The 27,030-nt window shown below is 39.3% G+C and overlaps 1 protein-coding gene across 1 annotated transcript in view; it reads right to left on the bottom strand.

Annotated features, from left to right (window-relative positions):
* The window catches only part of grid2 (glutamate receptor, ionotropic, delta 2), a 631,726-nt gene that overhangs the window by 375,361 nt on the left and 229,335 nt on the right, over window positions 1-27,030 (bottom strand).

The raw sequence follows: 27,030 nt of genomic DNA on the forward strand, positions 1-27,030 counted from the left end.
TTTGCAGCATTTGAGTCCAAGTCAAATTTCCCATAGGAGATCATGAAAGTGTTATCAGTGTAATGTATTGTACCATATCATACTCTATGTACTGCATCATATTGTATAATATCATATTATATCATATCGCATCATACCACCTTGTAATGTATCCCAAAATACCATATTGTATTGTAATGTACTGTATCATGCCATTTGGTATCACATTACATTGTATTGTATTCTACCCTATTCAATTGTATCATTTAATACCGCATCATGATGGAGCAGGAACATAGACTGTATAAAATATGGACGTAGTATCCATGGAATCGCCCATCGCTGCTTAGGCAGGAAACCGGAAACAAACTCAAAACTTGATATACGATTGAAATATTCTGACTGATCTTGAAGCTGAAGGTATACTAGTACTGCATATCTCTGAAGTCTAGCATCTGCCTCTTTCAACTGTAACCCTACATATTCCTCTAGCTACCAACACATTAATGGTTTAAAAATTGGTTATAAATGGAATTACACGTCAAACTTATTTTTTCACATTAAGAAAATGCTCTTCTTTTTGTGTTTACAAAGAAGGAATCAAAAAGTATTTTCTTGGTTTTAATCAGCCTTCTGTATTGACTTTTCTCACCTCAGTTCATTTTCAATGTCACCCTGCAGTAACTCACCATTTCATGGCAAATCCTTGTTTCTTATCTTCCTCTCTGTCACATTTTGTGATCACTTATCAAGGAGGCATCACTTTCAGGGTTTCATTTACACACAATCAATCACACAGGATAAACATGCTTTTGTCATCAGATGCAGATAATATTTTGAGGCAATACAGACAGGAGAAGAATCACAAACTGAGAAAACATCAAAGTGGAAAACAACAAAGAACGCTATGAAGAACAAACCGGACCATCTGTTCCCACCCTACAACCATCATGTGCTTTTGTACTGATGATATAACACAACCTGAGGGGGAATGGAGAAGATACTGACTTAGGTTTGTTTTAAGTCAAGCAGTATATTTGACAAATGAATGATGTGAGATGACACTACTGAAACAAAAGTCATGTTGTTGCCATTATGTTGTAAGTTAAAACTTTGTTGTTTGAATCTATTGTTGTAGATGAATTCTTTATATTCAGTCTATTATCTGAAACAACGTTGCTAATATGTTTCAAACAGACTAATTAATAGCAAGAGAAACATTAACCAGGTATCATTTACGCATGTCTTTTGACCTAGTTTGCTTAAAGCTCCAGTGGGGAACTTCAAGTTTGCGTTTAATTTTTGGTGTGATGTCTCTTATCTCTGTAATATTGTCCTGAACATGTCTATGTCTGGTTTTCTGATGAAAAACCACATCCTTTTTTCTTCAATCAACTATTTTAAACTGTCTAACTGTCTTTAGAAATTGTCTAGTTGCAAGGTTTGAGTCCTCAATACTTTAAGAGGCACCATCAAGTTTGGAGGTCATTATTCAGAGGTACCTGCATGAACCCGATGGATTGTATCTCCCATGGGGTTAACCTTGAACAGAAGAGGAGAAAAGGTTCTCTCTTAAGTATCTCCATTTCCCGTTTGATCATAAGACCTCTGTTCAGTATCTATGTCAATGTTCATGGCAAACAATCCCTGACCTGAGGTCTAACTCACTTCTCTGCGTCACTCCATCAACGTGAGCTTGACAAAGTAACTGCTCAGATGGAGAGGGTGATGAAAATAGAGGACATAGATTGGGAGACTAAGCCAGAGACAAAGAATAGGTTCTACGGGAGGAGAAGTGGGGGAGACAGAGAGACAATGAGAAAGAAAAAGCTATCAGAGGCAGAAATGGAGACAAAAGGGAGAAAGAGTAAAAAAAAAAAGGCTGTCTGAAAGAGAGCTTGGGAGAAAGAAAGGGATGAGAATTGGTAACTGACAGGGAGAGGAGGGAGTGACGCAGCTTGAATTCTAGCAGTGATTGTTTACAGGAGGATCCCATGGTTCAGATTTGAGGAAAAGTTAATAAAAAAATGTCCACGGACGAAGGAAATATAGGACTAACACATTGTAAGCACTATAAAAGACTGTCATTTAACACAGCCATTAGCAATCATATTGTGTGCCCGCCCATGCTAACATGAATGTGTGTGCAGTGATACCCATATGGCTTTGCAGCTTTACAGCATTTTTGCACTTTCATTAAAACACATTCTCTGCAGTCTCTCTGTGTCACTAAGAGGCAGTGAGTGCTAAATTAAATGAAGAGCGGAGGCTTCACAACCCTGTGAATGCATGCATCATGATGCACTTTGGACTATTTGAACCAGCAAGTGCAGGCATGGTGCCCATGTTTAAAGCAGCCATGAATACAAAGGCATCAGATGGAGCAGGCATCAATTAGAGTGACTGCAAAGCTTTGTAGGGCAGATGAGGGCAGGCTGAGTGATGGTGACAGGCTGATTCAACAGCTTACCACGACAATCCCACTGCTTACTCACTGGCTTCCTTTTCGCAGCCTTATTCCCTCACTCACTCTGATGTGCTCTTCCTTTTCTCTGTCTGTCCTGCTTTTTTTCTTTTTTCGATGGACCGGCAGTCTATAGACTATATGCTTGTTTGTCTTTTTTCTTAATTCTGCTCGTCACTCACTTTCCCTTAGCAGGAAGATCATTAGGATTAGGGCTCCGACACTGCCTATCCCATCAGATGTTGATCGGCCACAGTGGCAGAGTGTGGGAACCCGAAAATGAGCTCCAGACAGATAATAGCCCCACTTTGTACCTTACATCAGACCAAAGAGATTGAGAGAATGACAGGAGGTGAGGGAGGAATAGAGACAATCCCCTGGCATCTATTTGAAACTAATATTGAGACCTGAGGGGCATTGTTGCCGGCAGTGTAAGCCATTCACAGTTTCTCTTAATCAGTGACAGCAAAGATGAGAATAAAATTTGACTTCCTCCTACTTTGTATCAAGGGATTTCCAAAGGAGATTGCTTCAGTGAAACTCCAGTCTGACTTGTTTGCTGTATTATCTGGCCTCTTGTGGTTAAAATCCTCCTTTATTTATTTCAAATTTTAGCTGCAGGTGAAATGTTTTACTTTGCAATGTCAACCATGCAAAGAGAGAACGAAAATAGGAAGGCTAATGCAATCCACATGTGTACACTTCATGGACATGGAATGTTTTGCTCTACTTTTCTTTTTGAAGCTTGAAGCTTAAGAAATAAAGATATATGACGATGCATCCCTGAACTCCTAGAAAGGGCAGAATGTACTGAGAAAAGCATGTTTACACAAGCGTGTGTCTTAGTGAGTTTGTCAATCATAACCTATAGATGTGGTGTTTTTTTTATAGCAGCAGGTCAGTCCTCAGTTCTCTTGCTGCTGGATCCGTCTGCTGCTTTTGACACAGTAAACCAACAAATCCTCCTCTCTACACACTCCTCACTTGATATCTCAGGGTCTGCCCTCCAGTGGTTCAAGTCCTACCTCACAGGAAAATCTTTTAGAGTATCATGGAGAGGAGAAGTGTCCCATATGCATGGCTTATCAACAGGGGTACCTCAAGGGTCAGTGCTTGGTCCCCTCCTATTCTCAATATACACCACATCACTTGGTGCAGTGATCTGCTCCCATGGCTTTTCCTATCACTGCTATGCAGATGATACACAGCTTTTCCTGTCTTTTCCACATGACGACACAACTGTCTCAGCTCGGATCTCATCCTGCCTTGCTGACATTTCTAAATGGATGAGGGAACGTCACCTACAGCTCAACCTATCCAAGACTGAGCTTATTATCATTCCAGCCAGTCCCACTATGGACCCACAGATCAATATCCAGTTTGGATCTCAAAACCTCATGCCCACTAAGTCTGCCCGAAATCTGGGTGTCATGATCGATGACCAGCTAACCTTCAAGGTTCATGTTGCCTCGATTGCTCGGTCCTGCCGTTTTTCCTTCTAAAACATCAAGAGGATCAGACCCTACCTGACAGAACACGCAACACACCTTCTGGTTCAGGCTCTTGTAATGTCACGCATTGACTACTGCAACTCTCTACTGGCAGGCCTCCCTGCATGCACAGTTAAACCTCTGCAAATGATCCAGAACGCAGCAGCACGTCTGGTCTTCAACCAGCCTAAGACAGCTCATGTCACTCCCCTGCTCATTTCGCTACACTGGCTTCCAGTTGCAGCTCGCATCAGATACAAAACTTTAATCATCACTTACAAAGCAGTCACCAAAACCGCTCCAGTTTACCTGGAACTCCTCATCCAGGTCTACTGCCCTTCTCGCCTGCTACGCTCAGCCTCTGAAAAGCGCCTAGTGCTTCCAGCACACAAGGCCTCAAAATCACTAGCTCGACTCTTCTCTTCTGTTGCCCCAAAATGGTGGAATGAATTGTCCAACTCCATTCGATCTGCAGAGTCCCTCTCTACTTTCAAAAGACAGCTAAAGACCCAGCTCGTTAAGAAGCACTATGTACTTAGCTAGACTGTTCTCCACTGTTGTCCCCAGTAGGGGTGACCCCAAATAGTCGAATATTCGACGATTCGTTCTAACGAGCCTTAGTCGACTGCCAATCTCATAGTTGAATATTTGCATATGAAACGTGGATCATTCCATTCAAACCATGGGGGTGCTCCATGTCTAATTTTACATAATTTTCCTGTTTCCCGTAAAAATAGTGTCTCATTTAGCCTATTTTTTATATAAATATAAACTTATTTAATGTAATTCTGAGAAAAGCTCTTCAAGTGTTAAATCTCCTTAAAGTGGTAATTAAATCTCCCCTGGTAATTAAAGGTGGACTCTCCCATTTAACGGGAGCTGTGGAGCAGACGTACCTCTGCTGGCCTTTAAATCTTTCTACGTTCATAGCAGCTCAAAATGTCAGGAAATAAAACTTCAGTTGATCCTAAAAAATAGTAATGAAGATGAGGAGCAGCTTCATGAAGAGGGCTGTGAGATCAAGGATTACCGGACCACACAAAAACTGTATGGGGCCAAACGAACGAGCAGGAATACCCAAAGCTGCGCAAAGCCTCAAAAACAATCCACAGCATCCCATCCACCTCCACGCCATCAGAGAGGATATTCTCAAAGACAGGATTTACAGTCAACAAAGCAAGAAGCGCACTTCTGCCCTTAAACACGATGGTTTTCCTTGCGTACAATGTGAAAAGACTCAAGCGGACAAAGACGCAATGAAAGACTGTTTTAAAAGGTACTGTTAAGAGATTTAAAAACCCTTTAAGCTGGTTCAGGTTTGATTTTGAACATTATACAAATGTTTAGCCTTAAGTTGGACAAATAGCCTCCGCAGCGCTGCTCTCCGCTGTGTGAACACTGTTTAAATATGTCCTGATTCCTTATTCTACAACGGAGCGTTGTTCCATGTTTAACAGGATAGTGGCCTTATTTGAGTTTTCTCTCCTTCATCACCTCGTTTTTTTTGCAATATAGATTTAAAAAATCTAAGTTTTATACTTATAATATTCTGTTGTCCCTTTAACTTCAAGCTACGAGTCTCTTAATTGTAAATGGTTATGCGTAATATTGTCATGCGGTCACCATCATGCAGACTTTGGGTCAATTAGGAAAAACAACAAACTTTCGACTATTCGTCGACTATGGGCAAAATCTGATGAATCAGATTCGACTAAGCAAATCCTTAGTCGGGCTCACCCCTAGTCCCCAGTGGCAGACTATGTCGTCCAGCTACAATTGACTCGCACTTTCCTGCTCTACTCTGGGAATCTGTGTTCAGCTCTTGAGTGACCCAGCACTTGGTACTTTGGTCATTAGTTTAGTGATGTTAATTGTTGATGATGATAACGGAAAGTCTTAAATGGTTTGGTTGCTTCATTGTAGATAATCCTTATTTCCCCCCCCCCCCCCCAAAAAAAACCTTATTTACTTTGTGCATTGCCTTTACACTGCTTGGCAGTACCTGCACCCAAATGGACTTGAAGCACTTTGTTACCCGTACTGATCTTGTTTCCTCTTGTCTAGATCTTTGCTTGTGTTGTTCTTGTTCTCGTATGTACGTCGCTTTGGATAAAAGCGTCTGCTAAATGACATTGTAACATTGTAACATTGTTGTTTTCACCTTGAAAAAGTTTTGCCAGTTCTACTTCATTGCTAAAAAAAGACCTAAGAAAGAAAGCTGTTGAAATGCTGCAAACTTCTGCAAAACAAGCCCATATCTTGGAAAGATCTGCAATTTTCCAGCTGTGTAGCAGTGGCAAGCAAATGTTGGCTGTAACATAACAAGCGAGCTGAGCATTGTTCAGGCGGTTTGCATGATACCTTGGGCTATCAGCATTAACAATCGAAATAACCTTATTCCTTAATTGCAGGTTATTTTGTCCCATTTGGTGCACTGTTGTTAAACTCCCACAGCGTCTTCATGCCGCTGATGAAAAATAACACCACCACTGTGCTTTTAAATTGGCACATTTCACTTCAACATATATCATGACGGATATTGTTGCTTAGCGCCGCTCGGGTGGCTGCTTGTTGCAGCAGCTCTCTCTTCGTTGTTCTTTTTTCTACTCTTTTTTCATATCTGTTTAATTATCTTTGTATTTGGAGCCTGTCATGACTTTTAATTACCCATTTGCTAGCCATAGACAGTTATAGACTGTAGTCTGGGAGGAGATCCCTCAGGAGAACATCCGTCGTCTCATCAGGAGCATGCCCAGACATTGTAGGGAGTGTATACAGGCACGTGGAGGCCACACACACTACTGAGCCTCATTTTGAATTGTCTTGATGAATTCCACAGAAGTTGGATTTTCCACTTTGATTTTGAGTATGATTCTGAATCCAGACCTCCATGGGTTAATGCTTTTGATTTCCATTGATTATTTTTATGTTATTTGGTTCTCAACACATTCCACTTTGTAATGAATAAAGATTTTAAACTGGAATATTTCATTAATCATGATCTAGGATGGGTTGTTTAAGTGTTCCCTTTATTTTTTTGAGCAATGTATATTGAGGACCTGAGCTGCAGTGCTTGCTAAATGTGTGGCAACTGTTGTCCTCAAGTTAGAATGTGGAAATAAGTCTAATATTTTACTGTCACTTGAAACAACAGTTTGACACAAACAGGACCTGAATGAAACAGAGACAAAAACCAAACTAGAACTCCTGAAAAAGTACAAATGCTATCACATTTATCCGGGATAATCAAAGTCATCCACACTGGTAAGAGTTACTTGATTCATATCGACCTAAAAAACTGTTTGAATATACAAAAGTATGGAATTTTAAGTAACTCTAGAATCATAGGTGTAACTAAAAGCATCATTTTTTGTTGATATAACTTAAGAATTGAACATAATGCTTATTTATTGCCATATGGGTAGATGTAATGGGTCACAAGCAAGCACAGTAATTGGTATACCAGCATGTACTACCTTGCCATGTGCTGAAAACAAAAAGTAGAGTACTGTAACTCTTATCTGATTAGATTTTTTTTTTTTTAAACACAAATTAATTATCCCTTCGGTTAACATAATGTGCTCTTTGGTTTGCAACCTAAGACCACAGTGGCTCTGTTAGTCTGATACTAACAGGGGTATGGTGCAGGATCAATGAATGAATGAGCTTTAATGATGTTGTATACAGATTTGGGTAACTCTTTATGCACACTAACCATGGATAAAATGGGACTGTTAATGGGACTGCTAATGGCATACAAGAGAGCAAAGTGTAATGAGCAGGAGACGATGCAGCTCCCAGCTGTGTCGTGCCTGCTGACTAATGTGGCGTCCCTCACAGCAGAAGCACCAGCAACTGGCTCAGTACGGCTCTAAAGGGGAAGGTCATCTGTGTCATGCACAGCGAACAGATGATGTGTGTTTGCAAACATTTCTATTCAGCAATCTAGTGTCAGTAATCCAATGTCGTTCAGTGATACTATGGATGCATACATGTGAGTAGAAAGTAGGTGATGGTGTCTCCAGCCTTGTGTGGCTTGCAGGCTTTTATCCAATGTTATAATAACAGCGACATTAAATATCCTTTAAAACAATGCATCCTTAAAAGAAAAAACCTTTTATACTGTCTACACACCTCAAATGGTACTTAACATACTATTATTTCTCTAGTGGTACTTTACAAGGCATGACACTGCCAGTGGTAAAAGAAGCATTCATGATCAACCATAGTTGACGGGCACTAACCCCCAAGTGTCCACATGTGTGCCATTAGTGGCAGCTGTGGCAAAGTACAGGGAGACGTTTGCTAATCAGAAGGATGGCACTTAGATCCCTTTAGACCAAATGTTGAAGTGTCCTTGGGCAAGTCACTGAACAAGACACTGCACAGCCATGAGGTGTGCAAGTGTGTGTGAATTAATTAGATTAAAAGATGACGGGAAAGGTACCTTTTGTGGCCGCCTCCACCTTTGGGGTATAAATATGTGTGAATGGTTGAATGTGGGACAAGTGGAAAGAGTTGGACAGGGAAAGAAGATTTGAAAGTGCTTCATAAGTGACGTTCATTCAAACCCAATCAATACTCACTGAATAAATGACAATCTACTGATTCGTTTCAAGTACACACTAATGAGGGATGGGCTAAAATAACTCAAGATTCAATGTATATTTTAGTACAGATGTTTAATGCCACCTAAAAGTTTGTGTCAGAGTGAATATGTACAACTCATGTTCTCCCTTGAAAAGAATGCTTATTTGGGAACAGTTCCATCTGTCATGGTGTTTCAAAATGAAAGTGATAAGCTATCACTTTGGATTGACAAATATTTGAAGTAATGTCATGGTACTACGACACGAAATCCTGATAAAATATTTCAGAATCAAGTTCTAAAAGCAGATTGTCATGGTCTTCTCTGGTTGAAACTTTTATCTAATTTCACCTCTGAACCACAGTCCACCACACTGATGGACATCAAAGTGTCCTCCCTTCACCCAGCAGTAATGTCACAGTATGCAAACACAACATGCACACATAATTTAACCCATTGGTGAACTAACCTTTACCCTGATTGTTACGTTGTGTGTAAACCAAAGTTAAGAGAAACAGAATCATCCAAAAGCATGCACTCCAATAAGAAAAAAAATGTGACTTTAGGACTTCATTAACAAGCTTAACAAGACCAAGATTTAATCAAGCCCCACAGGTCTTAAGTCTCATTGAGGTAATTCAACTGAAAGAAACCAACTGATCTATGCTGTTTATTAATATTTTATAGACCAAAACATCAGTTTTGAAAAGCTCCCATTGTATTCACTTACATTAAAGCTACTGTTGGTAGGACTGGTGTAAAAAATGTTACTTTTTTTCAACTGGGTTTGGAGAAAAGGTCATAACGCCCATCAGTACTCATCGGTAAGTCGAGTAATTTGAAACTATTGTGAAATCTCTTCATTTCCCAATGCCTTTGTAAATTTTTGCATTTGCAAGCAGTGTTATTATTCCCCTTGTTCCCGTTATGACGGACCAATCTTAGCTAATATCCAATCCTCTGTCCTGATTGGTTAAGGGGCGGCCCCTACTATGTCCTCTGATTGGGGGCTAAGAGGGAATCTGGTTGGGAGGAATAGTTTTGACATTCGAAGTCCCTCTCTCTGAACAGATGTTGACTCTATGACCACCAACAGCAGCTTTAAGGTAGACATCCAGTGATGAAAGGATGATGAGGCTTTTAAGTCCTAGAATTTAGCCCAGTGACTTTCAAAAGCAGAGAGCCCCTTTTGATAAACTGGAAATACTCTATGCAACTTCTATAGGTATGTGATAGTCATGTCTCCAACTATGTAAGGAGGTCAACATTTCTCACTTAAAGTTGGTGACAGAATACCTTTTAAGTGATGTGCAGGGCAATAAATGTTTGGTGCTGCTTTAATAACAATGACCACTGAAAGGCCAATGGAATCCAGAAAGAAGCCCATATGAAATCATATGATAAGCAAACCAGTAGAGTAAAAGTGATGGATGACAAACAAGTGACAAATGTACAAGTATGAATGCACTCACTTCAAATGATATTATACAGTATGAAAGTAAACACACGGTGTCATCCTTATGTGCACATGTTGCTAGGAGATGACTGATAATCCTTGAGAACAAACAGCCGTATTATTATTCATAAGCTGAATGCAAGCTCCAAAATAAGAATGTTTCCATTTCCTGACAATGATCAAAGATGCCTTGCATGGATCAATGCACTGAGAAAAAGAGATAGAGCTGAGCTCATTATGCACAAGATTTAGAGTTCTGTAGTTTACAAAATATGGCTACTTCAACTAATTTAGAAACGGCAGAAGCAACAAAAATGCTGTAATGCAAAATCATTAATGTCGGATTAAAGCATGTCAAACATAATCACTGGATCGAGCTGTTCTGTTACGATACAGATGTGGTGCTGCTGTCAAGGTAATGCTCTGTGTGAATAAAGCTGTCCACTGGTTCTGTGTAGTTTAGTTGATTTTCTGACACACTAATTATGGTATAAATACCAAGTTATATATTAATATTTTTTAGAGCCAAATAGAAACTCCTCACAGTAGCTTCATATCAAATCGTGGCATTGGTTTGCTGAGATGTAGCATTAGCTTAGCTACCTGTCCTTTTATCTATATGTATGTATGGGTGTCTTTGAGCAGATAGAAATCTTGCTCCCCTCTGCCCCCATGTACAAATGGATACCCTCTTCTCTTTGTACCATTAACCTGGCAATTAATCATAAGTGTTTTAAACAGTGGTTTTCGACCAAGCATTCAATGTGAACAACTTTTGCCAAAAATAAGCTGTTTTCGATGTAAATTCAATATGAGCATTAAGTCTAATGAATTGAAAACACATAATAAATCAGTACCCTTTGGTCCACTCTGTGTTTTCTGGAAGTATGGCCTGCAAAATTTCTATTTTCCTCCCACTCACTTAACAATTTACTTCCTTCCTTCCACCCACCTGCCCCTTGTCTGTTTCTTATCCTTCTTATCTACATCATCTGTTGAAACTAAAGTCTAAGAACTGAATGTATTTCTCTGTTGAAGACCTTTCAGAAACCTTGGTGTGCGTGTGTGTTAGTCTTTGCATGTTAAATTTGGAATATTAAGGTTTCAGTTTGGTGATAATATTTTTCAAAAAGGACTTGCTGTAGAAGCCAGGGGAGAGACTTCGCTTTGCCGATTCATTTGGCTAGCTGTCCAACACACTCACACAGAGAAACATTCATGTGTACAAGTGCGTGCACACACACACAACCACAGACACACACACACAGACTGAAGTCCTACTTCCAAACTGCTGATGCTCATAAAGTGGTTGGCTCTGGGGTACAAGCAGTGACAGTAGCATTGCTCAAGAGGAACTTGACATGCTGGTGGTGGTGTGTGTTTGTAAGTCTGTGCAGTATGTGTCCATGTTTTGCTCACTGATGTCAACCTTCATAAAGTCAAAACTTTTTTCTTCTCCCCAGAGCAGAATTTAAACTAAAGAAATTTAAACCAGAATGTAAAGGCATTTGGCCTGTTGCTTCACTTGAAAAATGTCACTGACTGTGTTCTGTTCATCTGTTCTCTATATATCAGAAGTAGACATTTTAAATCAGGTGTTTTAAGCCATTTTATGCTGCTGTGTTTATCTACAATCACTCTGTGCAGGCCATTCAATGGTTAAAACTGAGTTTTAACACATAGTGGCATGTGTTCTTATAGAGCGCTCGCCTTATTAGTTTTGGTGTTTTTCCGTCTATACATCTGTTTGCACTGGTCTGCACCCTCACCCCTCAGATAACTTTTAGGCAGTTCATCGGTGCAGCACCTTGTCATAGCATCCCTGCCCACTCGGATAATTGCATAGACAATGAGGTTAGAAACTGAGAGGCTGCAGATCCTCTGCTTGGACTGAATTTATGATGGTTATTGTGACTAATTTGATAACCTCTTGAAGACTATTTGAAGGTCAGCTAAGAATACCACTATGGGACCTTAATAAATGCAACAAATTATACAAATCTGGTATCTAATTTACTTCTTAATGCACTGTTTTCTGTAATTATAACCTAATTTTGATGTTCCTACCAATTACATGGTCCTTCACAGTCTGTTCTAGCACGTATGTTACAGAAATTCCACTTTCACCCAAACCCCTTCTATCGGTTATGCAGCACAATGCTCACATAGCAGCTCTGTGTAACATCCTTTCAACATCAACCTTCAAAATAAAACATGCAAGCTCACAAAAATATACATGCAAGCATCTAGACATTGCTCAGGCACTCTAGCCTTTCCTGACAGCAGGCACATTTGGTCTGTCCTCTCCGGTTTTAGAGCTCTTTTGAAGAGGACCGTAGCTGTTAACGTGGGGGAACTGAGTATAGAAACTGACACTGAGAGGGAACAAGAGAGAGCGAGGCGACTCTGTGTGTGTGTGATGATCATCATTTGGGGATACAAAGTATCGGTGTATCATTGCTGTGGAAAGGTAAGTGTGCTGTTCACAGCCTGAGGGCATTCTCTCTCTCTCTCTCTCTCTCTCTCTCTCTCACTCCCTCTCATCTACACACACACACACCTTTTCCCAAAAGGCTGATGCTCATGACATGCTCATCTAAGTATACTGCCACTATTCCTACCAATAAAGTTCTTAGTGTGTCAGATGGTGTAGCTGTGACTCTCCTGCCCCTGTTGAAGGTAATTTCAGAAGTGGGTAGTTTAAGAAACCTATCTAGAATACTTCCTTAGACCTAAGTGCTATTGGAACTGCAAGCTTCTTCTGCCCTCCTCCTCCCCCTTCACTTCACTTCACTTTGCTCTTCTTCCCAGGAGAAAAGGTGGGAGCGTAAATATGTTGGGTCCATTTTTCTTGATATTCTCAATTATGTTGCTCATAAAGGCCCTTTGAGATATATAAATTGCTGTAGTGCTTCAAAAACGGGCCGGAAAATGGCCAAACTGTCTGTTTCACTCTCTTTGGCTGTCCGTCTCACTCGCTGCATCTCCGCCTCACAGTGCACTTCAAAAGTCAGGTGGAATTCAGTGAGAGGTGGGAAGAAGAGATGCACTGAGAGAGAGAGGGAAAGACAGGGAAAACAGAAAGTGCATGACACTGCATGCTAATGTCGACTTCACTGCTGTTGTGCTGCTTGGATTAACTGAATTTATATGAGAATTTATAGGACTGGAAGGAATCTATAGGACTCACATGGTGCAGGTTATAACACAAACTACGGATGGATTCACAAATTATGTTGTTTAAAAATGCAGGTGAAATTCTACTGCAGGCTTTTTTTGAGTTTGCATCTTTCTGCAATTATCTTTGCAAGATTTCACTTAATAATTCATTGGATTCAGGCCAGTGTTTATGGTTGGAAAATGATTCACTGGACCTGTCACTCACAAATCAGTAGATTTGCTATAGAGACAAAAATAGAATATGGTTGTTTTTCTTAAATGTGTGGTCTTTATATAACACAATATCGAAATAGAGATACAAATGTTTTGAACAAATGTTCAAAATGATCTATCTGCCAGATTTGATGTTTTTGCTTTGTTATTTCTTGAGTCTTTTTTGAGATTTTATGTCTGTTAACTATTAATCCTCTTCTTGAAATGTCATGGAAACACATTGCACAAAATCCAATATGCCGATCTTTCACAAAGACAGTGTAACACTGTAATTTATCCATCAGGAGACTTCTTTTGCCCAATAAAAAAAATCAGCAGTCAGGTGTATTAGCTTGTCACTAAGATTAAATTGATGCGATACAGACAAAGATAAGATGCAATAAAATACAGATGAATCTGGGCTACTGACACCAGTAGGCCGATATCTGTCAACAGGCCGAATATAAGATAAAGCTGGGATTCAAATGTTGACAACTTGGACACAAGTGTTTTAGCAACAGTCCTCAGGCGTTGCTCTTTTAATCCATGTCTCTCTCTCTCTGATGGCAAAGCGCTTGTGTTATAAATTCAGAAAGATTGGTTTTCTGTTAAATTGATGTCATAATTTTCCTCATAATGAAAGAACTCCTGGATTGATAAGTAAGAATACACTGTTAGTGAAATGAAGACTTAACTGAATGGACATTATTTTAACATCTTCCTGATGATTCCTTTCATATAAGATTCTACTAGCATGGTAAAATATTAACAGAATCCAAACACTAGAGGGATAATGTTAAGTTGTTTGAATGTTTACCTAGAAGTATTTGACATTTTGGGAAATGTCATACTGGCCAGGGACAGCACTGTTTTGTCAATGAGAAAATTATTGAATAGACATTTTTTAGCCAGCTCAGGAATAGAAACCAACACCGCCAGGAAAAAAAGGACTGCATCACTCAAATATGCAACATTCATTAAATACATTTTAACTAATAATTACTCCTGAAATACACTAACTGGTTTGCATGCATAAAAAAACAATCCTGCTAATTAGTATTCTGTTTGCATGTGTCTGTCAGCATCTGGGTTAAATGGTGGATTAACAAGAATTAAACCCGTTTCTCTGTAACATGCAGGGAAAAAACTCATGTTGAAAAAACACAGATTTTTCATTATGACATAATCGTTGTTGTTAGGTTGGAGCTCTCAAAATATGTCCTTATCGTATTCAGTGTGGTTTATTAGTAATATGCTCTTTTATTTATGTCGTTTGTTATAGGTTTGAACACTTAAAGAAAGGAGCAATGAGATGTTTGTTACCCGAGTGGCACTCAAAGGAAGCGGAGAGATGTAATCCTTTTTCGTGTAACAATAATCTCACCTTCCAAATAAATCCAGTGATATTTATCTGCTGCACTCTTGTCTTTCTCTGCCCTTATTACACCATTACCTTTTATCTTAAATCACTGTGAAACTTCTGTAGGTGTATCGTTTGAGTGATACTTAAGATTGACAGGTTTTACAAGTAAACCCACACACAGGCCTCACTCACCTGCTCTCAGTGTCTGTATTAAAGTAGAGTACACAATATGCACTTAGTTCTCCATTATGGGGAATAAATTGAGACTGTGTATGGGTACTTGTGTATACCATGGGCTGATGACAGGCTTAGGCAAGTTAATACAGCAGAAAACACAATGCTAATCTAATCCGAATGGATAGAGGAGAGAAGGATGGAGAGAGATGGAGAAGACAGACACAAGGAGAAAAAGGAAAATAGAGAAAGGACAGAGGAAGCAAAAAAAGGAGTATTAATGCATAAATCAAAAAACAAATAAACAACATCTGTATGTGTACTGACTGTTATACACACAAACACAAAGAGTGTAGTTGAGACTTCTTAGCATTGCAATGTGGCCTGATGTGAGCTGCTGATGGCACAGTCGATACACTGGCATGTTTGCACAGGGCAAAGGTGTGTATGTGTGTGTGTGTGTGTGAGACAAAAAAAGGTGTCTGTGTGTTGCTGTCACAGCAAAAAGCGGTCAAGCTGTTGGATTTACTAGATAAGCATTCTGGATGGATGCTCATGGCTGAGGTCTTCTCACACACACACACACACACACACACACACACACACACACACACACACACACACACACACACACACACACACACACACACACACACAGGCAGGCTTCAGGCTGATGATACACGTGATATGAAACCTGGTGTTTCAGCACAACAGAGGTTTTACTGTGTGTAGCCACTCAGATCCAGATAAGAACTTATTGGATGGCCGTGTGCAGTGTGTGGATATGTCTGTGTATGTTTGTATTAGAGTGCGTTTTGTTGTGCCTGTAGCCCATTGAGAAATGGATAAACATAGATACTGTAGATCTGCAAGATTGTGGACAGATTTTTTCCATTGCAAAAAAAGATGCTTAAATATCTGGTAATTCTTCTCTCAGGGGATCAAGGGCAAAGATAGTGATACTTTTTTAATGAGTCAATGGCCAGTAAACACTAAATACAGGTTATTATCATATTTAACATAATTGCATTGTTTTTTTTTGTTTTGTTTTGTTTTGTTTTTCAAAGGTCTAATAAGAACATACCTGTTTCAAGTTTTACTAAACCATTGGGTGGAAATGAAAACCGGTATAACCACTGGTCTAAGGTCAGAGACTCTATGGTCGATTTTATCAAGATTTGTGTCAAATAATATCATGATAATAATATCAGGAATGTGCACGTTCAGTCAAATAAATGTCGTCCCCCTTACTAGTCGGCACCATAATTATTAATTAGTAAAACAAATAATTACTATTCATTATATTATTGTTTGCCTGAAATCCAAGTCATATACTGTGTCTAAACTGTAATGCAGCCATCTGCCACTAGCTGGGGCTGTAGCTCCAGTGAATGGCCATTATACTACCATGAGCTGCTACCCTGATGTAATCAAGCACAAATGACAGTGTATTGCGATGCAGTTTGTCAGTATTTTGGTCTAGAAAATGGAGATAGAGTTCAATGTAGGGTAGGTCTGGTTAAAAATTGATGTGTAACCACTCAACCGCAGTTATGCATAACCAGCACAGGCATGAGGAAATTAACATGCACGAAGGAGACTGATGATGCTAGCACTGCTGACATAAGCCACTCTTGGAAAACCAAATAAGCATTGCTAACCCCAGACTCTGTGATCCATTAGCCATGTTAAATCAATAGTTCTCAATGTTGACTGTTTTCTGAGTGTTTTCTTAGTTAGTGGGTTCACATTTACATTTGTTTAAAAATACAAGGAAATTGTGTTTTATTTTTATTTTTCCTGGAAACTGAATTCTACTCTAAATCAAATATGTATTTAATTGAAATATTTGATTGAGTTCATTTTACTAAAGAGCAATATCAATCATGGTGGTGTTCATAAGATCTGACCGCAGACTGAAAGTGACTGAGCGGCCTTGTGGCAATGTTCTCCACATACAAGAATGACATCAGCCCCCTTTACTTAGCAGACACATTTCTGACTACTAAAGGGTCACACCTGAATTATCTAGCTGTTAATTTGTTGGTCAACCAGTAGTAGCATTTCACCTCTCCCGAACTTGATGACATTATAAAAAGTGAAAACTGTGAATGTTGCACCAAAGTGAAATATCACTTTAATTAGTGCAAAATGTGGTACGTGTCCCACCCAGAGGGAACACAGCAGGAAGTTTTCAGGGCACTTCTTTCTGATGATAAAAGCACTCAGTTGAGTGTGTCTCTTCCTGTCTGAATCAACAGAGGACACAAACATGCATATGCTTGCAATCACTCGCACACACGCAACTTTCAAAGCCGTCTCCCAGATGACAGGCACTGAGGTTTGGCAGCTGCTTCATTGCTGCTGCAATCAGACTTCATAATGAATCACTTGACCGTATAACTCTGCCTTACTTTATTATTTGAGACAGGAAGTTACACTGCAGCACAAGAGAAATCAGAAGTCACTCTCAGTCAAGATCTGATGGGGTAAATATTTGATATAAAGCTTTCATTCAAAGTTCAGCCCAAAATAAAACCAACCAAGCATGGATAAATGCTACTTGAGATAATTCACTGAGTATTGCAACAGCAGGAACAAATTATTCTGCTTTTAATGGTCCTTGTGGTGAGATTGTTTTATCAAAATCTTTTGCTAAACTACAGATGACAGCTGAGGCAAGAATAAATGGTTTTGACAAGTGAAGGAGTCGCACATAGTTTAAACCTGCACCCACATACATCAGCTGTTTTTTTTAAATTAAACAAACTTGGAAGGATCCATTTAGAGAAGACTGCTGGGGCTGTCACATTTAATTGCATCAGAAAAGTGCAACCACACGTTAAAAAATACATAATTTGACCTAAAATAGAGGCTCAATGTGTCATTTTTCACTGCCTGTATTAATTACAGGAAGAATGATACGTTTGATTAATTGAGCAGCTAAACACCGCATCCAAGTAATATGTCAAAAGGCTAACTGCAGGCTGAAATCCCTCTCTATAAATAACCCACGACTGATTTTCTCTTACTGCGCCGTTATCAGAGTGGGAATCTGAATTTAAAGGAGGAAAATAGCAGAATAACAATTTCCTCTTGGTTTCTGAGATAATATGGGTTGTTGCCATGAAGTGATAATCTCTGATCAAAAAAAAAAAAAAAGATTTAGATTTCCTGCCTGGCATTTCTCATATCTTATTTCTCTGAAGCAATATGCCTGTCGATGTAAGATTAAAAAGAAACTACTGATGGATATCTGGTTATAGGTGTGCTCTTATCAGCAGTATGAGACGTCTGATCTTCATCCATGCTTCATGCATGTGGGAGCCACAGTGGTGGAGGCACTAAGAGACATGTGTGGACTGTGATGGATCTGTGTAATACAGTTGATGGATGAAGAGATTATTGCTAGCAACACTGGTGTTCTGCTTCTGTGTGTGTCTGTGTTCTTTTTCAATACTGACTATAATGCTCAGACAATACACCAACTGACCTCCAGACATCTACCTCTTCCGTCTACCACATCTCCATATCCTTACCTCATTTATCCCCTGACCTCATTGTAAGTCCTCCTTGTCTTCTTCCACCCACTCTCTGTTTCTACCAACACTTTTGTGGCTTTTATAGCTGGAATATGACAATACTTAAAAAAAAGAACCACACACCTCTCTGTCTATTTAGACTTTTAGTCATATACAACATCAGTAGCAGATTAAATCAAATGAAAAAGAAACACTTTGGCCTTTATTTTGTGAATTACCAGAACATGCAAACTTGTCAGATTGATGGACAGATTCATTCATTGAAAATCCAGCTGTTTGTTTACTTAAAAGTGAAACCAATAGAGATAAATAACTAGCTAGTTATCCAGGTAGGTTAATTGGTTGGTCAGTTGGTCGGCCAGGCGGTCAGCTGAACGGTCAATCAGTTGGCCGATTGAGAGGTAGCTAGGTAGTTTGCTCTCAAACTAGGAAACAGTGGTGCTACCACAGAAGGTTACCAAAATAAATCAAGCACCAGATAAATAGATACAAGGTGAGGAAACCACAATACAGGAAGAAATAAATTCACAACAAGTAGAAAAATAAATATTCCCACCCCTGCATAAATATGTGGCCCAGTGCGCCCCCCAGTCAAAAAGTCTGGACACGGTCCTGCAACACTACAGTAATCAATAATTTAACACAGTGATTAAACTAAATATAGGTTAAAACAATTCTAAACATACAGTACTTTATGGCCCTGTCACACCTTGACGATTTAGCCAGCTTTTTCCCAACGTATCAAACATGCCTCTGAAATGCTGACATACGCTCAATTATATATATATAATTTTTTTCAATTGTGGGCGTATACATAGTATATTCAGAACTTATGCCCAACTAAACTCCACTTGGTCAAAGCGCGCGGCAGCGTAACAATACCGACGAAGTGCATAAAAAGGCTGTCGAACGTTAATGACAATGTATACGTTTTGAAATTAGATGCACTTGCATTGGTGATTAGAAAACTTGTGTGTTATTAAAAACTCTGCAGTCTCTCTTTGTAAGAACATGATGAGCCATGGAGAGTGTCAGAGGAGTGAAACCAGCAGGAACATAGCCTCTGGTCTTTACAAGAAGTCACACTTATTGACTGCAGTGCTTTCAAAAACCTAATATTGTGAACTGCATTTAATTCAACACCACCAGACTCAAACATGCTGGCTTCAGCTTCTGTTTCAGAGGCTCTGCTATTTGACACTGAGTGAGGGCTCCAAGGCTTCTCACACTCACACACACACAGCTCTACGTGTGTGAACGTGTGTCAACGATCGCATAACTTACCTACAACTTATGGCAGGTGTATGCCAGACATATGGTCCATACGCTGCATATGTTGAAAAATGTTGTGCATGCACAGAATATTTCAACTTACTCGCCATACTACGACATACATCAGCGTGCTCTTAACTTATACAAAACTTACCTATAACTTATATGATGAACGCCAGCGTACTTGCCATTTTTTTTTATATGCCGGCATACGCTGGCTAAATCGTCAAGGTGTGACAGGGCCATTACAGGCAAGTGAAGGTGTTAAATGTCCCATAAAGGTCAAAGTGTCACTGTGGGTTCTCATGTGGGCCTCATCATCTCCAGGTGAAACAGCTAACTAACAACTTGCTCAAATAATGAGTGGACTGAGATGAGCAGAATCAAAAATTCACCCATAAGTTCTAGGTGGAGAGAGCAGCAGCATAGTGAAAATACCAACACTGACAGACAAAGAGAAATATTGATGATATCTGTCTTTTCTCTCTGACACTTGAGAGTGAAGGTCCACATGTATCATGATAGGTCTCAGAGTGTGATTAGACCTAATGAGCTGTTTTGTTTTGTGTGTGTGTGTGTGTGTGTGTGTGTGTGTGTGTGTGTGTGTGTGTGTGTGTGTGTGTGTGTACGCAGTTTATCCTGTGTGTGTACGCAGTTTATCTTGTGTATGCCGTGTGCCTTGTGTTGGCATCAAAGGGTTAGCAGCGAGAGAGATGTCAAAGTGTGGATTTAACAGTTCCTCCAGCTATTTGCTCAACCCTTCCACATCTATTTCTGCCTCAAGCTCCGGGGATAAATAATATACTTCCATTTAGCTGCAGCAATAGCTTCTTTCCAGATATACACACACACTCCAAAGGAGGTGACTAGCTAAAAGTGGACAGCGCTTAAAGGTTTGACATGATGGACTTTCATTGAGCTGCTCAAACATGTAAGTGTGTTTCATGCAAGATGAAAGCTTCCATAAAGCATTTTAAAACAAGAAATACACCCAACTGCAAGCTTTTCAGATGAGATCAAATGCTGCATATTATTCCTTTTGCTGTTTAGATTTGACAGAGGTTTAAGGTAAAAAGGATTGGGGGCTTTAAAGGATCAAAACTTTCCAGTAAATCTGGCTTGACATACAAAGCATGAAATAAATAAATAAATGTGTCAAATGCCTTGTTTGGGTGGCAGACAAAACATTGCAGTGAGCTGCAAACCAACCTGAAAATCGTGCATAAAGATGTAAAATGTCACGGCAAAACAGATCACTTCAGGGCGACTGGCCTTTCATGGGATGGCAGAGTCACAAAACACTCCCATAACGTCGAGCAGAAGTGACGTGCAACATTTTGCTGTGTCATGTTTGTGAGTCATGTTCGATTTTGGCCGTGTCATGTTTCATACAGGGTTGTTTCCGTCTTGTGCTGCGACTCATGGTTTAAACTTCCCTGTGCTTTTTTTTTTTTTTTTTAAAGCTCAGTCTCACTAGCAGCTGTGTACATTGTGTCATTATGTTTTAAAATGTGTACATCTGCAAACAGCTTTGCGTAATAACTTCCTCTTGCCACTGATAGCCCTGCATTAGCATGATGAGGATATGGTTATTGTTTCTTTTGTGTTATTTGCTGCAGCGGTGAACTAGTTTCCCCCCTCAGGGATCAATGTGTTTCATCTTATCTCTAATCTCCCAACGACAGCAACAGATAAGACCTTTTTTTAAACAGGGAACTGGACCAACAATTGGATATGACCTTATGTTCTTAAATTGCTTTAAGTGGTTCTCATAAAGAAGAATTGTGCTTTTAAAAAATCGAGTTCAGAGGACAAGAGTCTAAACATTTAATTTGTATTCCACCTACTCTGTGACATTTACAGTCTGTAGTAAAAGGGCCGGACACTATGCTAAGAAAACATGCTCAATATAATAGAACAAAGCTGTTGTGTGTACTATCTTTATGCTAGAGTAGAGTAATTTAATTCTATATGAGAGTCTACTAGCAAGTGTTTATGGCACAGTTAAACTATATTGTGACCTACAAAGATAATAACATAGAACAATATAATGCAAACAGTTCAAAGCAGCCACACCACTTACTGCAACCTTTAGAATAATTTCAACAAAACTGAGCATTAAATATCTCCACACTGGTAGCATATATCGCAGTGCAGCTGTGTTCAATTCTGTTTGATTCTACAGGTGTCCCCAGTATCGCATCAGCCATCTGTTATCTTAAATAAGTGTTTGTTTCGTGGGCAACCGTGAGGCTATACAGCATGCCTGTGGCAAAAAGGCCGCACTTAACCATACACAACATGTCTGAGATAATCTTATCTCAACCTTCCATAACTCGCAAATGTAATTATGTGGAGCTGACATCAAATTACCAAGGCAATGTATATTAACAAAAGATAGATGAATCATAAATCTGTGAAGGCTGATGTCTACTACTGATTCATTACCAGGCTTAATCTTATCTTACAGCACATCTATTTTCAGAACTAAATTGCTACTACCAGAGGATGGAAGATGGTTCTAGACTCCACTGCAAATGCGCAAATTCTTAGGGTTAGTAAAACACACAGCAAACTACAAACATGCAACAAACAGTACATTTATGTGCAAGCTGAATGTTATTCATATCTTGTTAAGTTCATTGTATTTGCCTTAAGATAAATATAATGTGGTTGCAAAAATATGCTTAAGCTACAAAAAGGACTCAGGATTACTGATTTGTGACATTTACAAGGAGGCCTGAGGGCTAAAGGTGCAAAATCACATCAAAGCATATTCTGGAATCTGTGGTTGGCTTCCTTACTAAGTGCTGAAGTCGTGACCTTGACTGAAACATGGGGTCTCAGGGGGATTGTCAGTTCTGCCAAGCTGACACTGAACATTTAAGTTAGCATAACGGCTAACTGACTGCAATGGTGTGCCGCAGGGCAACAATTGAAACAAATGATATCAAAGCTAGGCATTTCTCTATATGCTACCTCCTCCCACTATATTGATTACTATCAAGCCCTCAGGCCATTGCATTGATGTACCGTAGTGTGTCAATTAATAGCTGTCAAAATATGTAAACTGATCTATGTGTTGTCGCTAAGGCTAGCATAAGCTCTACCTGATAACTGGTTACAGACAGGTGGATACCAATGTTGAGTCTGTCATTTACAATACGTGTGTGACTTAATTCACATAACAAAGGTGTTCTGTAAGAAAATATGTGTTTGATATGATGTGTATGATCACGTGTTTGACCAATCAGTATTTAGTAAGTAAGTATTTAGTACAGCTAGATAATTTAAGAAATGTAGAATACAATTATGTAAAAATGTCGTTTTCGAGAGCAGAAAAAAAAGAGTATGCTTTATAGATCACACATTATTTAGAACCTAATCAGGTCAACCAAGCAGCTAACCACTCAAAACCACTACAAACTGTTACACCTGCACTTAACTGACATGCACAAAACTCATACACACACTTATGTACACTCATGCACTTATTTTTCTTTTACCTTAGTTGGCGAGGAGTGACATCAGCGTAGGAAGGAGGCATGCAACAGAGGAAAAAAGGCAAAAGAGGAGAACAATTAATTTACATTCTGCTGTAAAATGTTTCTCTATCTATGACAAAGAGTGGCTGCAATAATACAGACAAACATGTCTACATGGTACATATAAGTGTGCACACAGACACACACTCACACACAACATAGTTACAAGGAACAAACACTTGGCCCACCTTGTTTATAAGGTCAACATCAGAATGATTGATCTCACCTCTAAAGAAACCTCTCACTGAGATCAAACCTGAACACACAAAGTGCTGCTGGCTGCCCACGGACCAGACATACTCACCACCTCTACCAACACACATCCAACACTGAGAAACACTTGTTCATACGTGTACACACATTCATGCTAACCACACACACCCACATACATTAGTGCTTTGGAGAGATAGCCATTGATTTTTTTTTCCTGCAGCCTTTAGAGAGAGAGTCTAACGGAGGGAATCAGCAGAATAATTGTTAATTTCCTGCCTCGCTCTATATTTCTGCAGATAGAGAAGAAACTCGGCAGTGACAGACGCACACAGACAGACACACAGACGGACAGGAGGATATGGTCACAGACTGGCAAACAAACACAGAGATGAGGAGGATAATTGTTAATTTCCTGCTGTGGTTGTGACAGATTGATAGACATTGTGGTGCCAAGATTGCTAATTCTTTTTTTTGCTCATCTCCACTCAAAAGGCAAATATACAAAAAGATAATAGAGACGAGTGCAGTGTCATTAGTGGCACATTCCAGAAACACAGATTATGCATAATAAATCCTGTTCTGTGAGTACAAGTGAAAGGATATTGAGGCTTTAGACAATCTTACTCACTTTTATTCAGGGCTTTGTGATCAAATTTGGGTAAACTGGAAAGTTTATACTGATACCAGTATAAAGAAAATCCCTGATACTTCTTAAAATGTGGCATCAGGTATCATCATCTCACTGATCTGACAACACAGTGTAATAGCCCTAATTAAAATAATCTTTCATAGGCAATCGATTCTTCTTTGTGGATCCAAAACAGTAGCCAACACAGCTGTACTGCCACCATGGAAGTTTTATGTCTGGCACAGTAACTATTTTTTCACAGCCAAAGAGAAGAACAAGTTTTCTTGCCATTTATCAAGCAGTGAACAATAACAGTACAGGGAATGCATGTTAATTTGGGCTTGATTAAGTTAAGCAGTGTCATGGTCAAAATCAGTACTAAAGGTGCATTTCGACCAAGAGTTCCGGGGTCTTTTAGCCCCCAGGACTACTTTCCCTGGAACTAAAAGGTTCCTGTGCCCCCATTGTTGTCTGCGTTTCGACCGCGGGGTGAAGTCCCGGGTAGATTGTGCAAATCAGGCCAGTGGCGTATGAAGAAAAAATTATATATTAAATAATATTTTGAAATCTTAATAAAAAACTAAACTAGTTCGCATGCCGAGGAACTCCCTCTGTGTTTCATCAACTGTGTAAACTCCACATACACTGTTACGTTCAACCGAAAGTCCCAGGACCTTTGAAAAGTACTACCCCCCCAAGCAGGGGCTTTTCAGGGGGGAGATTATCTACCCCTGAACTAAATTTAGACCCTGGTTCATCCGGTTTGAAACGCATGTAGTTCAGGGGTAAAGTCCCTAGTTTCCGGGGTAAAGTTCCTGCGGTCGAAAAACACCTTATATGTACTGCAAGCCTAGCTCCTGCTAATGTTAGTTTAGCTTGTGTAGGTGCTCTACTTCTTTTCCACTTTAAAACAAACCAGGATGGTGATTCAGACAAGTGAAATAATTCGGAAAACCCCAATTCCCCCAAATTTTGGACACTGTACCAAATACTACTTAAATCAATTTTAATGGTTCACGAACCACGCCTGTATTTGAATAAACATTTAGCAAAGGCAACAAAATCTGAAATTGAGGATTGTATTGTTTTAAGAAACCTTTTTATAATTTGATGCCGGCAGCATGTTTCAAAATGTAGGTACAGGGGCATATTTACTGTTGTTTGCATTACCTCCTCTTTTTACAACAACTGTGTAAACATTTGTGAAATGAGAAGACCAGTTTCTGAAGTTTAAAAATTAAAAAGTTTTCCAATTCTTGTCTGATATAAGATTTCAGCTGCTCAATAGTTGGGTATTGTTTTGATGTATGATGTGCAACATGTTTTAATCAAGCAGCAACCTCCGGTCTAATAATATGAGTCCAATGCGGAAGTGTTAAAAGCTGCAGTTCATCGAGAATCTGCTTGAGGCTGGCTCCAGAAGTACCGGAAGTCACATACACATGAATGGGGAAAAAGACAATCTTTACAGCAGAAATAAACTTATTTACAGCCTGGTACAAAAGACGAGTGTAGTCTGGATAGCTCGTTTCTCGATCAGCTCACACTGTGAGGGGGCTGAATTTAATTCCAAAGTGGCAATTTCAAAGATAATGAGATTACGAGTCTTCGAATGAGAGGCACAGCTGACTGCAGGAACACTGTAGCTGTTGGCTCGGAGGCTCAAACTCCACTTCTTGGCATCACACTGGCTCCACAGCAGCAATATGGCTGCCACCGCTGATTGGCCTCAAAACAGCTCTTCAGAAACAGATTGGTGATGTCACGGATACTACGTCCATATTTTATACAGTCTATGGTTTCAATAGGTGACAAGTTGGGACTGAACGCAGGCCTATTTAGCACCTGGACCATTCTACTACAGAGCCATGCTGTTGCAATATGTGCAGAATGTGTTGTCTTGCTGGAATATGCAAGGTCTTCCCTGAAAAAGGCATTGTGTGGTTACAGCATGTACAAATAGAGAAATGGACTATTCAGGCAAAAGTCATGGTTTGAACCAAGTTGTAAACATGTTTTTGTGCTGTAAAAGGGTGCATTTTAACAAAGGTGCTAATGTGGTCTCATGGGCACAAGGGGACACTCGAGGAACTGTACTTTTTAGCACTTCAGCATTGGCTTAATTGGTCCACACTGGGGGCTGCCACATAATAAGCGCTCTTCCTTGATTATGATTTGCCGTGATATTACACAAAAAAGTACGTTTCTTTGGGAGCCACTTCTGAGGAAAGCAAGACAAGAATAATAGGAGAGATGTCATACCCATAGCAGTTAATATATACTTTTTATTTATTTTTCAGATGTGGTGCAGGTGTTCGTACTGGATATTCCACAACACAGATGCTTGTATCATACAGGTATCAGAAAGGGAATAATGCTGTCGCAACATCTCTAGTGAATGAGAATGCACACAGCTGGTAATTCCAGGCTGGAGATTATTAAAAAAAAATGGAGGAATATGTTTTTGTTTTGATATATATATATATATATATATATATATATATATATGTATATATATATATGGCAAGCCGTTCAGGAAATTAATATATATGGAATGAAGTCTGAATATATGGATTGAAAGTCTGAATATATTGAATGAAACTTGATATATATGGAATGAAACTTGATATATATGGAATGAAGTCTGAATATATGGAATGAAACTTGATATATATGGAATGAAACTTGATATATATGGAATGAAGTCTGAATATATTGAATGAAACTTGATATATATGGAATGAAACTTGATATATGGAATGAAGTCTGAATATATGGAATGAAACTTGATATATATGGAATGAAGTCTGAATATATTGAATGAAACTCGATATATATGGAATGAAGTCTGAATATATTGAATGAAACTTGATATATATGGAATGAAACTCGATATATATGGAATGAAGTCTGAATATATTGAATGAAACTCGATATATATGGA

Source organism: Notolabrus celidotus, chromosome 9, assembly GCF_009762535.1.
Source record: "Notolabrus celidotus isolate fNotCel1 chromosome 9, fNotCel1.pri, whole genome shotgun sequence".
NCBI lineage: Eukaryota > Metazoa > Chordata > Actinopteri > Labriformes > Labridae > Notolabrus > Notolabrus celidotus.